Source organism: Arvicola amphibius, chromosome 12, assembly GCF_903992535.2.
Source record: "Arvicola amphibius chromosome 12, mArvAmp1.2, whole genome shotgun sequence".
Lineage (NCBI taxonomy): Eukaryota > Metazoa > Chordata > Mammalia > Rodentia > Cricetidae > Arvicola > Arvicola amphibius.
In genome coordinates this window covers 45,283,548-45,295,961 of record NC_052058.2, presented here as the reverse complement: position 1 = coordinate 45,295,961, position 12,414 = coordinate 45,283,548, and positions in this window count along the sequence as shown.

The window sequence follows — 12,414 nt, the reverse complement described above, 5'->3', positions numbered from 1 at the left end:
AAGGAATACCTTTATGTATCTTATCGGATCACCATGGCTTAAAATTAGAATTCAAAAGCAACACTAGTTTCAGAAAGCTCACTCACACACATGGAAAATAAACAATGCTCACCTGAATCACCAATGAGTCAAGGAAGAAATAAAGGAAGAGATTAAAGACTTCCTAAAATTCAATGAAAATGACCACACAACATAACCAAATTTATGAGACACAATGAAAGCAGTGTTAAGAGGAAAGTTTGTAGCACTAAACACTTACATAAAGAAGCCGGAAAAATCCCATGGCAGTGAGTTAACAGAACACCTGAAAACTCCAGAACTAAAAGATGCAAACTCACCCAGGAAAACTAGACAGCAGCAAATTCTTAAATTGAGATCTGAAACCAGCAAAATAGAAACAAAGGAAAAATACAAAGAATCAAAAAGACAAAGAGTTGGTTCTTTGAGAAAATCAACAAAATAGACAAACCTTTATCCAAACTAACCAAAAGGCAGAGAGAGAATATCCAAATTAGCAAAATCAGAAATGAAAAGGGAGGCATAACCACAGACGGAGGAAATCCAGAGAATCATCAGCTCATCCATCAAAAACCTGTACTCCTCAAAATTAGAAAACTTAAAGGAAATGAATAATTTTCTGGAAAAATATTACTTACCAAAATTAAATCAAGACCACATAAGCAAATTAAATAGATCTATAACTGCTAAAGAAATAGAAACAAGTTCTCAAAACAGTCCTCATCACCTCATAGACATAATGCATTTCTAAAGAGGCAGGATTCCTTTTGTGAATTTGGAACTCTGAACTTGGTCCTGGTGAATGTCTTTCCTCCTAGGAGGCACTGAACACCCCTGAATAAGGGTATTCCAATTCTGAAAAAAGATGAAGATAAAATCGAGTCTCTCTAGACATAATGACATCTGGAGTTGGGATTAATGGCCATAATGGTGAAGTATTTAAAGCATTCATCCTAGTCCAGTGGCAAGGCATAAATATAAACATATGTACCAGTCAGAGCTGCAGACTCTTTAATGACTTGCTTCGCAAGGAGTCGAAGGTGGTGCATTGTGTGCAGTCTTGTGAGCAGATAAATTAGTTGGCCACTAACAAGCTACCCCTTGACACATCTTTAAATCAGGTCAACTTCAGTTCTAATGGCTTTAATCGGCACATAATAAGCTGCATAGAGTTAGATTGTTCAATTTACTAGATTTTTACACACCAATGCAATCATACAACCATTATCACAATCAATACTGTGACTCTATCCATCACTGCAAAGGGATTTTCATGTCTCTTTACGAGCTACATCCCACAGCTCCATCTGAGGCAACCCCTGATCTGCTGTCACTGGAGAGTATAGACAATTAGATATAATTAGACGCGTACAGTGTGCACTCTTGTTTTGTCTGGCTTTTTATAGCCACTGCAATTATTTCGAGACTAATCCATGTTGTTATATGTATCAGTAGTTTATGCTTGTTTTCCAGCTGAGCTTTTCCCCACTGTATTGATATACTATAATTTGTCCATTCACCAGCTGGAGTTTTCAGTTTCTGGAAGTCTTTTGCAGTTTCTGGAAATCACTAGGAGAAAGATTGTGCATGAGAGCCTTTCTGTGACTCTGTGCTTCCATGAAAGGGAAGGTTGGCGATGTGCAGCTCGTGCTCTGTGTGTTCACATTTCCAGAAGCTGCCAACCCGTTTCCAGCATCACACTCTCATTCTGCATTCCCTGCAGTGGTGTGAGAGCTCTGGGTCTCCACTGCATTCCCTCCAGTGGCGTGAGAGCTCTAGATGTCCACTGCATTCCCTCCAGTGGCGTGAGAGCTCTGGGTGTCCACTGCCTTCCCTCCAGTGGTGTGAGAGCTCTGGGTAGCCATTGCTACTCATTACTCTGTCAGGGTGTGGATTTCCCCATTTGCAGAACCAACTCGGGTTTCAGTGTCTTTTCCTTTCTATTTTCCTGAGGACTACGGATGTTCAGTGTGGTTCAGTGTTGCCTTCCATTTACATGTCTTATTGGGTCCAGTCAAATCGTTTGACTGCTTCTATAGCTTTTTCTTTCTTTCTTTTTCCCTTTTTCCTTTCCTTTCCTTCCTTCCTTCCTTCCTTTCTTCCTTCCTTCCTTCCTTTCCTCCCTCCCTCCCTCCTCTCTCCCTCCCTCCCTCCCTCCCTCTCCCTCTCCCTCCCTCCCCCCCTCCCTCTCCCTCTCTGAGAATATCATATATGAGCACTGCATCCCCATCACTCTTGCCATCCTCTGCCTCTCTCCAGCGTCTGTGTATCCCCTAACTCCCTCCAGATACACACAGGTTAGAAACCTATGCCAAAGCTCTATACTGGAAGACTGATTTTCCTCTTTTAGTAACCCTTGCCTATCCATTGCTCTTCATCTATGGGTGAGGCCTTGTAAACTTTTCCCCATGTTGATGGGTAGTATGATATTGCAGGTCTTCTTTAGGGAGTTACGCTGTTGAGATTTCATGGGCGCAGTATCCCTGTCTTGTCTAGAAGACACAGTCTAGCAGCAGGTGACGACCCTTACAAACTTCTTGCCTTGTCCTCTACCAATTTCCTGGAGCCTTAGGTGTTGTGGCTGCATTTCAGATGCATTGACTGGGTACCCCACAGTCACGTATCTTCTGCACTTTGAACAGTTGTGAATCTCTGTACCTGTCTCTGTCTTGGTTAGGGTTATCATTGCTGTCAGGAAACGCCATCACATGCCACAAAGCAGTTTGGGGAGGGAAAGGTTTATTTGATTTATGCTTCCCTATCGCTGTTCACCACTGAAGGAAGTCAGGACAGAACCTCAAGCAGAGCAGGAAGCTGGAGGCAGGAGCTGACGCAGAGGCCATGGAAGAGTACTGCTTACAGATTTGCTCAGCCTGCATTTTTTTTTTATGGAACCCAGGACCACCAGCCCAGGAGTGGCCTCAATTGCAGTGGGATGGATCCACCACATCACTCACTAGTTAGTAAAATGCCTTTCAGGCTTGCCTACAGCTGGATCTCATGGCGGCGTTTTCTCAGCTGAGCCTCCTCTTCTCTGATGACCCTGTTTGTGCCACTGTGATGTGACATCAGCCAGCATAGCCTCCATCTGTTGCAAAAGCAAAATAAAACAAAACAAAAAACTTCTTTGATGAGGGGTCAGAGCTGCACTTATGAGACTTAGTGGGTGTGAAACAATCTTCTGACTTTAGAGTGGTTTTTATATATAATTGGTTCAAGTCGTTTATGAGTAGTAGATAAGCAAATGATTTCTCTCCAGCTGTGCTTTATTCTTTTGGTCTCTGAATAGATATTTTTTAAAAGCAAAAGTTCATAAATCTGATGAAGTTCAATGTGTTTATTGTATTCTTTATGAAGTATGCTTTAGTGTAAGCCCAGTTCATGAATGTATTTTGTTTTTATTTTTCTCCTCTCTTACTCCCTTTTCTATTTCTAGAACAGAGCTGAACCAAGTGTCCCAGGTCTATACTCTCAGTTACGTGCGAGGCTGAAACAGAATAATCTCAGGTTGAAAAAAACCTACCTGGACTACAGAATGAGTTATGAACAATCCTTGATACTTTATCTTAATAGTGTCTCACGATGGAAAATTGAAGAAGGGCGGGAGATCCAGCTTAGTACTGGATGCTTGCCTAGTCTGCACCAAGGCCCTGGTTAAAGGAAAAAGAGGATGAGAAGTTTGGGAGGGGGTGAGTCTGTGAGAAGTTGGAGGTAGAGGATGATATGATCATAATCCATTGCATATACGCTTTAAATTCTCAAAGAATAGATAAACAAAACTTTTTTTAAAAAAAATTTCTGAATGAATCTACTTTAAATGACTGAGTAATGGTTTTCAGCAGTATATTTTTATAACATTTCTGAAAAAAGTCCTGTATAGTTTGGAACATTATGCCCTAGAATATAATAGATTTTGGAATAACTTTGATATGGTGTGAGTTGATCAACTCACAAGACCCTTTGCATTTGAATTTTTAATGGTTTGATGATCTCAGTGATAATAGTAGAGAAATCAGGCAATTGTGTTCACAAAGAAACGGACTTTGCTCTCTTTTTAAAACTTGGCCTGTGGCATTTACCGATGGTTCTCAGGTGCCCAGCCAGATGCTGTGGCTAATGCAGAATTGCAGCCCAATATAATGAGAAAGGCAGAGCAGATGTTTCTGGTGAATGTCTGTGTCCTGACCTTTGTCTCTCAGTTGCTGTGGACAGTCCGTGTCAGTTCATGTAATATTTCCTTCCTGGCTCCCTCCTCAGCACACTGCATCCTAAATGTTTTCCCTGATATAAGAGAGCTGGCACTCAGCTTTGTAAATACAGTCTAGAGATGCCAGACAGTCATAGATTCATATATGAGGGAGACTGTCATGCAGGGCAGAGCAAGCCGTCAAGCACAAATCTGTGGGTGATTGCTTCCCTCTCAGGCCCATGAGCACTTCTGAGCCTCAATGGAGGCATCAAGTCTCAACGGCTACAGCACAAGCTCAGGCCCGTACCCTCATCATCAGCCTTTCCTTTCTCCTGTTTCATTTCCGTAGGTCCCTCACGACTGCCTTCTGTGATTATGATACAGGTCAAACACCTGCACCCAAGTTCGTGTCTCAGACTCGGCTCTCAGGGGATCTCATACTGAGATAATGGTTGCTATTTTTATTCTGTGAGAGGCAATTGACTTTCACACACACACACACACACACACACACACACACACACACACACAGAGACTATAAGTATTATCAAACTTTGAGTGTAGACACTGGAACTTGAACACAGATCTGCTTACTTTATGTCCTCAGGGTCACCCTGCTTATTCCTCAAGCTCCTGGAAAAGGCCTGACAAGTATTTTAGGAGCTGGGGTTTAGAGGGTGAGGAGCCAGGTTGCATGGCTGTGTTACCTATGAGTAGTAGTCTAGGGCTGGGATTTAGCCGTTTTGTGGCTGTGTTACCTACTGGCTCTAGAAAGAAGTAACAAAATCACTCACCATATCCTGTGTCCCAAGTTTATCATATGAAAAAAATAGGTATAGTTTTTTTTCTTAATTTTATCTCAAAGGACTAAAGCAATTGGTATTTATAAACCAGAGGTTGTGTGTGATGAGCTCAGAGTGTTGCTATGACTTGGGCTGTCACCATTGTTTCCCACCCACACCAAACTCTCTTCCACAGGGTCCAATGTACACATGATAATCTAGTTATATTCCTGGGGGAGTGGGGAGGAATGAAGCTGAGGAATCAATGTCAGCACAAACACATCATTTAAAAATTAGTGCATCTTCCAGTGCAATTGAATAATGTGAGGACAGGGCATCAGACAATTTTATAAAGTCGGCATCACTTTCTGATGCCGAGAGACCCACGTGTGCCTCCCAGCTGCCTGGCAGAGCAAACCACGAAGCTGGAAACTGCACCTCCACCACACTGCCAGTTTGTGTTTCCAGGCGTTCATGCTCTCCTCTCTGAAACGCTCCTGTTGCTTTATTTCTTTGTCTGTTTCTTTTCTCTCCACCACGGTAAGAAGTTCTGTGGAAGTAAGAAGCTTGACTGTCAATCATTCTCTGCAAATGTAGACTAGAGGGTGGGTATTCAGCATCTGGGCAGAGGCTACTGTGAAGCCTTTGAAATGTACCGTGTGGCTCTGTTGATCTTACGTTTTCCCATTCTTCTCATATACAGTGTTTTCTCCCTTATCCAAACTGCTGATTCAAAATTTGATGCACAAAAATAAATCAAGGTTCCGAGGATACGGAGGCTGATGGATCACCCTGCTCTTTTATAGATATTAGCTGAGGTAGTTAACTGTGCTAAAGTCCACATAGAGAACAGGACGAGGTAAGGTGAAGTTGAGTAGAGTGCCCTTTGCCTGGGACTTGAGAGGCACACTCAGGTCATCTAACTTGACCTGATCTGGAAGTGAGAGCACCCCCTGTGTCTTCCTGTCACATTTCCTCTTCACAGTCCTCTAGTGCTGGGTCCTCTGTATGGTGGGGAACAATCTTCATGCAAGAACATACTGGGCTAGCAAAGACCTGATCATACATCTTCATTGCTTCCACCAAGAGGCAACTTACCAGTCAAAATAACAGAGGAAGGGCAGACATCAATTCCCAACAGCTCGCAGGAAAGGAGGAGTGTGATGGTATGTCCCTGAGCTACAGGTGTATCCGATTCAAGGCACAGATTGATTTAGGAGTCCAGACGACCTCTTCAGGATTCATCCTTAATTCTTCATGTTTGATTTCTGTTTTTCTTCATTTACTGCTCATTCTAGAGGATATTGGCCTTTCAGATGACCTACAGTGTCTCTTCCCATTCATCATGCTTTGGAGGATTTCTCTTGCTGATAAGTTCCAAGAAGAGTGTTTGGGTTGCTATCTATCTGATATGGGTTACAAGCCACTGTTAGATCTAACTTACAGCCAATGGGAAGTCAACAGCAAAACAAGAGCTCAACTTGAAGCTAAGAGTAGTGGTCAGGGCAGCACTGACTAGAATGTCATGGGAGTTTGCGCTCCAAACAAAAACAGATGTCATGTGAATTGGAAATAAATACCCGGTGGGTAAAAGCTGTGACTGTCTTTAAGGGTCAATTACATAACTCTCCACGTGTCTTCAGAGTCACAGCAATCCCTTCAGAATATTCTATCTAAGTTTTGATTGCTTGCCTCTTCACTTCGATGCTACAGTTACCAATAAATCAAATCACCTTCTACAGTTTCTTCCTGGTCACCATCATTACCTGCATCTATTGTCTCTATTGTTACCCAGTTGAACAAACAATCTAGTAAACATGGTACTTACCCTGTAGACCAGGGGTTACTGTCTGGATCTCATTAACCAGCACAAATGGATAATCTGTCTGCACCTCTGTGCACAATGTAATGACTTTTAGTATAATTAGAAAGATCAAAGATGCTTCCTGTCCATGTGGAATCCACAGAGCTAGGAAAGCTGCAAATTGAACTCTGTGTACCAGTTATTTGAATAAGGATCTTTGATCTGGAATTTAGAAGTCCACAGACTTGGACAGGAAAATTGTTATTACATCTATTACATATTACATCATTATGTTCACTTTTAAGAGAAATCTGGCATTTCCCTTCATTATGAGTACAGATAACAGTCCACGGTTGTATTAGAAATGCATGCAACTTTGCTGTGATCAAAAGCATTCATTTTCACATAAGACACATTATTTACACTTGCCAGCACTTTGAAATTATAGTAATTATCAGATGCGTTACTAGATCTTGTTGGATAATTTGCTAATAAAGAACAATACACAATCACGACTTTTAAAAGCATTTTGTTGGACAAGTTTTAACATAATTAGGTTACTTTGTACTTCAAGGTGCCTTATGTTATGGACATTGATCTAAATCTTGCAGCCCAGTCATTTCACACCCAGTACATTGGGCACATGGCCTGCAGTCTAGCTGAAGATCTGTCCCCAGAGCTGCCTTGACTTACCACACTCACTGGCCTCGCCCCCAGCAACCCTTGGATAGTGGTGACTATTTCCTCTTCCTTAGGAATATTCCAGACTTTTCTCATGCTTCTCACTACCATGGCTGCCCCAGGAGCAGCTAGGCTTTACTGACACCTACTCGGGCTGATGTCCGTTCAACTCACCTGTTTTCACCATTCACCTAATCCCAGTGTTTTGATTTATTTTTGTACAAAATCTTAATAGGATATTCAACTTTTCTTGTGGGCTTAATATGTACCAGATATTACTGAATACAGAATATTCTGAATTACAAAATAGTTTACATTTGTAGCTCAAGCAACTCTCACCACTACAAGTCAAATGAAGGACAAATGGAGCAGTTGTCATCTGTCAGGCCACTTTCCCTAAACACGTAGCTGGATAACAAGGAAATCCCAACTCCAGGCAATATTCCAGCCCCAGAAAATAAAATCTCCTGAAAGAGCATTTCTCTAACTAATGATGCAGGAAAGAAGTCTTAAGTTTAGTTAGGTGGGTTCACACACACTCACACACACACACACACACACACACACACACACACACACCAAGCAAAATGTTTTCAGAAAACCTTTTGGGACCCATATTCTATATTTAACAAAACAACAGCTCACTCAAATAGAATAGTATTTCTGTTATTTAAATAAACTATAACTTGTTTTTATTCAGTGGCCAGGAAATCACATTTTAACTAAAACAATGGTTTATTTTGGCTAAGCCTGGCTATTTTTAAATAACCACATTCATAAATTTTATAAATACAGTCCTAAAAATTGGACAAAATCTAGGATTATGAGAACAGTGAAATGATCATGAAGGGACTGGGGGGTGAGTCCATAGCACCATGTGTCAGTGCAGACCTCACTGCAAGGGTAAGTTCACACCACCATGCGTCAAGTCAGTGCAGACCTCACTGTGAGGGCATCAGTGCAGACCTCACTGTGAGGGTGAGTTCACACCACATGCGTCAGTGCAGACCTCACCGTGAGGGTGAATTCACACCACCATGCATCAGTGCAGAGCTCATTGTGAAGGTGAGTTTACACCACCATGTATCAGTGCAGACCTCACTGTGAGGGTGAGTTCACACCACCATGCATCAGTGCAGACCTCACTGTGAGGGTGAGTTTATACCACCACGCACCCACACAGATCCCACATGGGAGAGAGTGCACCCCCAAATGTACCCACACACCCCACATGTGAGTTCACACCACCATGCACCCACAAAGACCCCACATGAGGGGTGAGTTTTTACCACCATGCACCCACACAGACCCCACATGGGGGGTGAGTTCACACCACTATGTACCCACACAGACCCCACATAGAGGGTGAGTTCACACCACCATGCATTCAGACAGATTCCACTTCAAGGTGACTTCTCACCACTGTGCATACGTGCAGACCCTACTGTGAGGGTTTGTGCACCATGAGGCATTCATAAGGACCCCGATGATTCCCACCAAAGTGAACCCTACTGTGAACTCAGTGTTGGCTGACAGCTATACATCAGTGTAGGCAGGCTCCCTGCTAGTGAGAAAGGCTATGCAGGTAGGTAGGAAGGGGTATGGGGAATTTGTCACTTTTCCTTATGCCCGTAGTGACCCTAAAGCTATCCTGAAAGTCAGTTCTACTGAAAATAGGAACCTGTGAACCTCGTGACTTTCCCAGGGCCTAGGACCACAGCAGACGCTTTGTGCTGGCCCTTCCAGTGTGTCCCAAGTCACCCACATCAGAGCTTCCCAGATCTATGTTAGTGTCAGGCTGGAATAGTAATACCACGCACTGTTCTGCCTCTGTCATGTACCAGCAGGAGGAACAAGGCCGGCACGGGAGGCGTGGATAATTCAATAGCATCTATTTTTAAGGCTGTTTACAGCTTATCCATCTTGTCAAGGACAATGCCCTCTCTTTGAACTGTGGCTATTCAGAGACACTGCAAACACAGGGCCATTTCTAGGAGGCAACCAGAAAGTATGGAAGGACGTGGGAACACAGTTTGTAATCTTTTTTTAACCAAGGTTTCCTGAGGAATTAAGAACTCTGTATTCTTTGATTCTTCGGACTTTAATGGAACGTGTCTGATTTCAGAGCTATGGGTGGGAAATGCCTCAGCTGGAGATTCATCCATACAGACAGTTGGGCTCACTCGTAAAAGACTGAGATTTGTCTAAATATGAAGCCACGCTCTGGGCAGGGGCAGGATGTCCACATTGACTTTGTTTCCCTTTTGAGGAAATCTCATGCTTCTGTTCCCCCCTCCACAGGGCTGAGGGTGTGGTGACTATGAAGGCAGGCCACCTTATGTCACCAATAACTGTCACATCCCACGTTCCATGATCCCATCAGAGGTTGGGAAGGTCCATCCCTCAGGCTGACCTGACCTGCCACCTCCTGGAGTAAATAACATCTCATTGAAACTCACTTTGTGTCTTGTGTGTATGATTTGTATTTGAATTCCTGCTAAGACAGCAGAATCGAGTAGTTATGACCCAGAATAAAAGGTCCACAAAGTCTAAAATGTGTCTCCAAAGAAAAGGGGGAAATAGCAAGAACAAAAAAAAAACCCCATCTCAATAACTTGAAAAACAATACGTAAAAATTGTTTTGTTCAAAGTAAAAAATTAGACAAATTGCATGGGGTTTATCTGAGCAGAGAATAATTCATGAATGAGATGATGCTGGGACCCAGATGAAGTTCAGAGCACCCTGGATTTCACTTAAGGACTGAATGCTGAAGTGACCTTCAGGGTTAGCCTGGTTCTTAGACCCCTTGTCTTATTTATTGGTCACGGTCTGGTCATTCATTGCTTGCTACTGGCTAACCCTTCCTTGGGCGCATGTGATGGGCTGAGAGCCTGCTGTTTGTTTAGGTCTTCAGGTGGATTTCCAGCTTGTTTGCAAACTCTGAGACTGTGGCGTGTGGCATGGGAGCTAATATTCAGACAGGACTTCAGGGCCATAGTCTGCTACTTCCTGGCTTGGAAATACAATGCCAAGGACAGCAAGTGGCAGCTAAAGGGATAGGAAGTGACTGCATCCGTTCCCACCAGGGAACAGTGACTTTGAAGTGGACCCATCCTACTACCCTTTTACAATAAGATTTTTGTATATAAATAAAGTGTGTGGTGCAGGAAACTGTTACCTCCACCTTTCTCCACAGTCAGGATTCCCCCTCTCTCCTTTCTTTAGGAATTTTCCTGAAAGGCAAGTCCCCACTTGCATCTCTGTGCAGCTTCACTCAGTCCTTTAAAGTTCCACCAAGGAGCGGTTCACAACAATGCTGTGAGCATACTCTGTGTTGCTGAACACAACGGATGCCCTCTCTACCTCTCCCTTCTTTCTCACAGAGATCACAGTGCATTTCTGCTCTTTCCTCTCTCTCATAGTTCTAGGCAGGTCTCTGTGCTCAAACTCATTGTGCCACCTCGTCGCAGTGACTTGTGCTGCATACCGTCTTCTCTAACAACCCGTTTCCCTTTAGACCCCTATCCATTCCCCTGAACCTAGACAGATCGTGTGTTTACATTGCAGAGTGGTGGAGCTTGTTTTGGTTGTCTCAGCTCTCCGTGATTAAGGCTGGAGTCTTTAGTCAGGTGGTGGCACGCACCTTTAATCCCAGCACTCAAGAGTAGAGGCAGGCAGATTTCTGTTGAGTTCAAGGCCAGCCTGGTCTACAGAGTGAGTTCCAGGACAGCCAGAGACGCACAGAGAAACCCTGTCTCCAAACAAACAAGACTGGAGTCCCTGATAACCTCCTAGCTGGTTCACTCTTAATCAACACCCTCTGTAATCTTCTGCGTTCTATAAAGACCTAGATTCAAGTCAATCTTGATCTTTCTACTCTTGACCTCCTTTAACCAACCACTGATTTCTATGCAGTTATCCTGAAAATAGACTTCCAATTGGCTCATTGCTTGCCAACTCCATGAGCAGGTATTTTATTCACCTAAACACGATTCTGTGTCTCTCTCAGCATCTACTACTGTATTCCCACTATTCCGTCCATTAGCCTCCAGGATCTCAGAGAAGTGAGTTAGACCCACCACTAATACATACTTTCTGATCCTTAAGGTATAAAATCCAAAACCAGCTTGTGGTCAGTAAGACCACTGGGGTGCAGCTCCTATTTTCTTCTGTCTCATCTCAGTTCTGTCAAACTCATGGGCTCCAGTCCTCTGGCCTGCCTTTTAGTCTGTGGACTGTTCAAACACTCTAGATCATGAGACACTTGACCTTATCCTTCCTGTAATGGTTTCCTCCAGCACTATATATATATATATATATATATATATATATATATATATATTATAATATATATTTCTTATATTATAATATATATTTCTTATATATATATATATTACATTTTTCTTAGCCAGTCAACATAGTAATTAAAGAATAAGAGGTCATGAATGTAAGAGGCAGTGAATACGTGTGTTGGAAGAGGGAGAGGGAAGGGTAGAAATAATCTAAATATAGTACTCGAGTATGAAATTAAAAAAAAAATAGACTTGAAACTAAAGAAGAAAGTAAAATTTAAAAAGACTTCAAGACAATAAAATAAAAGTTTTATGGTTTATAAGACAATATATGCAAAGTCCAAGATAACTGATAATAAATAGTACTCAAAACATAAGAAATTTTTTAAATTCCATATCAAAAGGAACCTCTCCAAATCCCCAACAACCTAATTTAAAAATGAATCCTGTACACATTACTTGTCTCTTGCTGTGAAGAGACGACATGACCATGGCAACTCAAGAAGAAGAAAGCATTTAGTTGGGCCTTGCTTACAATTTTGAGGGTTAATCCATGCTGATGGCAAAAAGGAGACAAGCATGGAGCAATAGTTGAGAGTTTTACCTCCAGACCTGCAGGCAATAGGCAGAGACAGAGAGACGCAGTG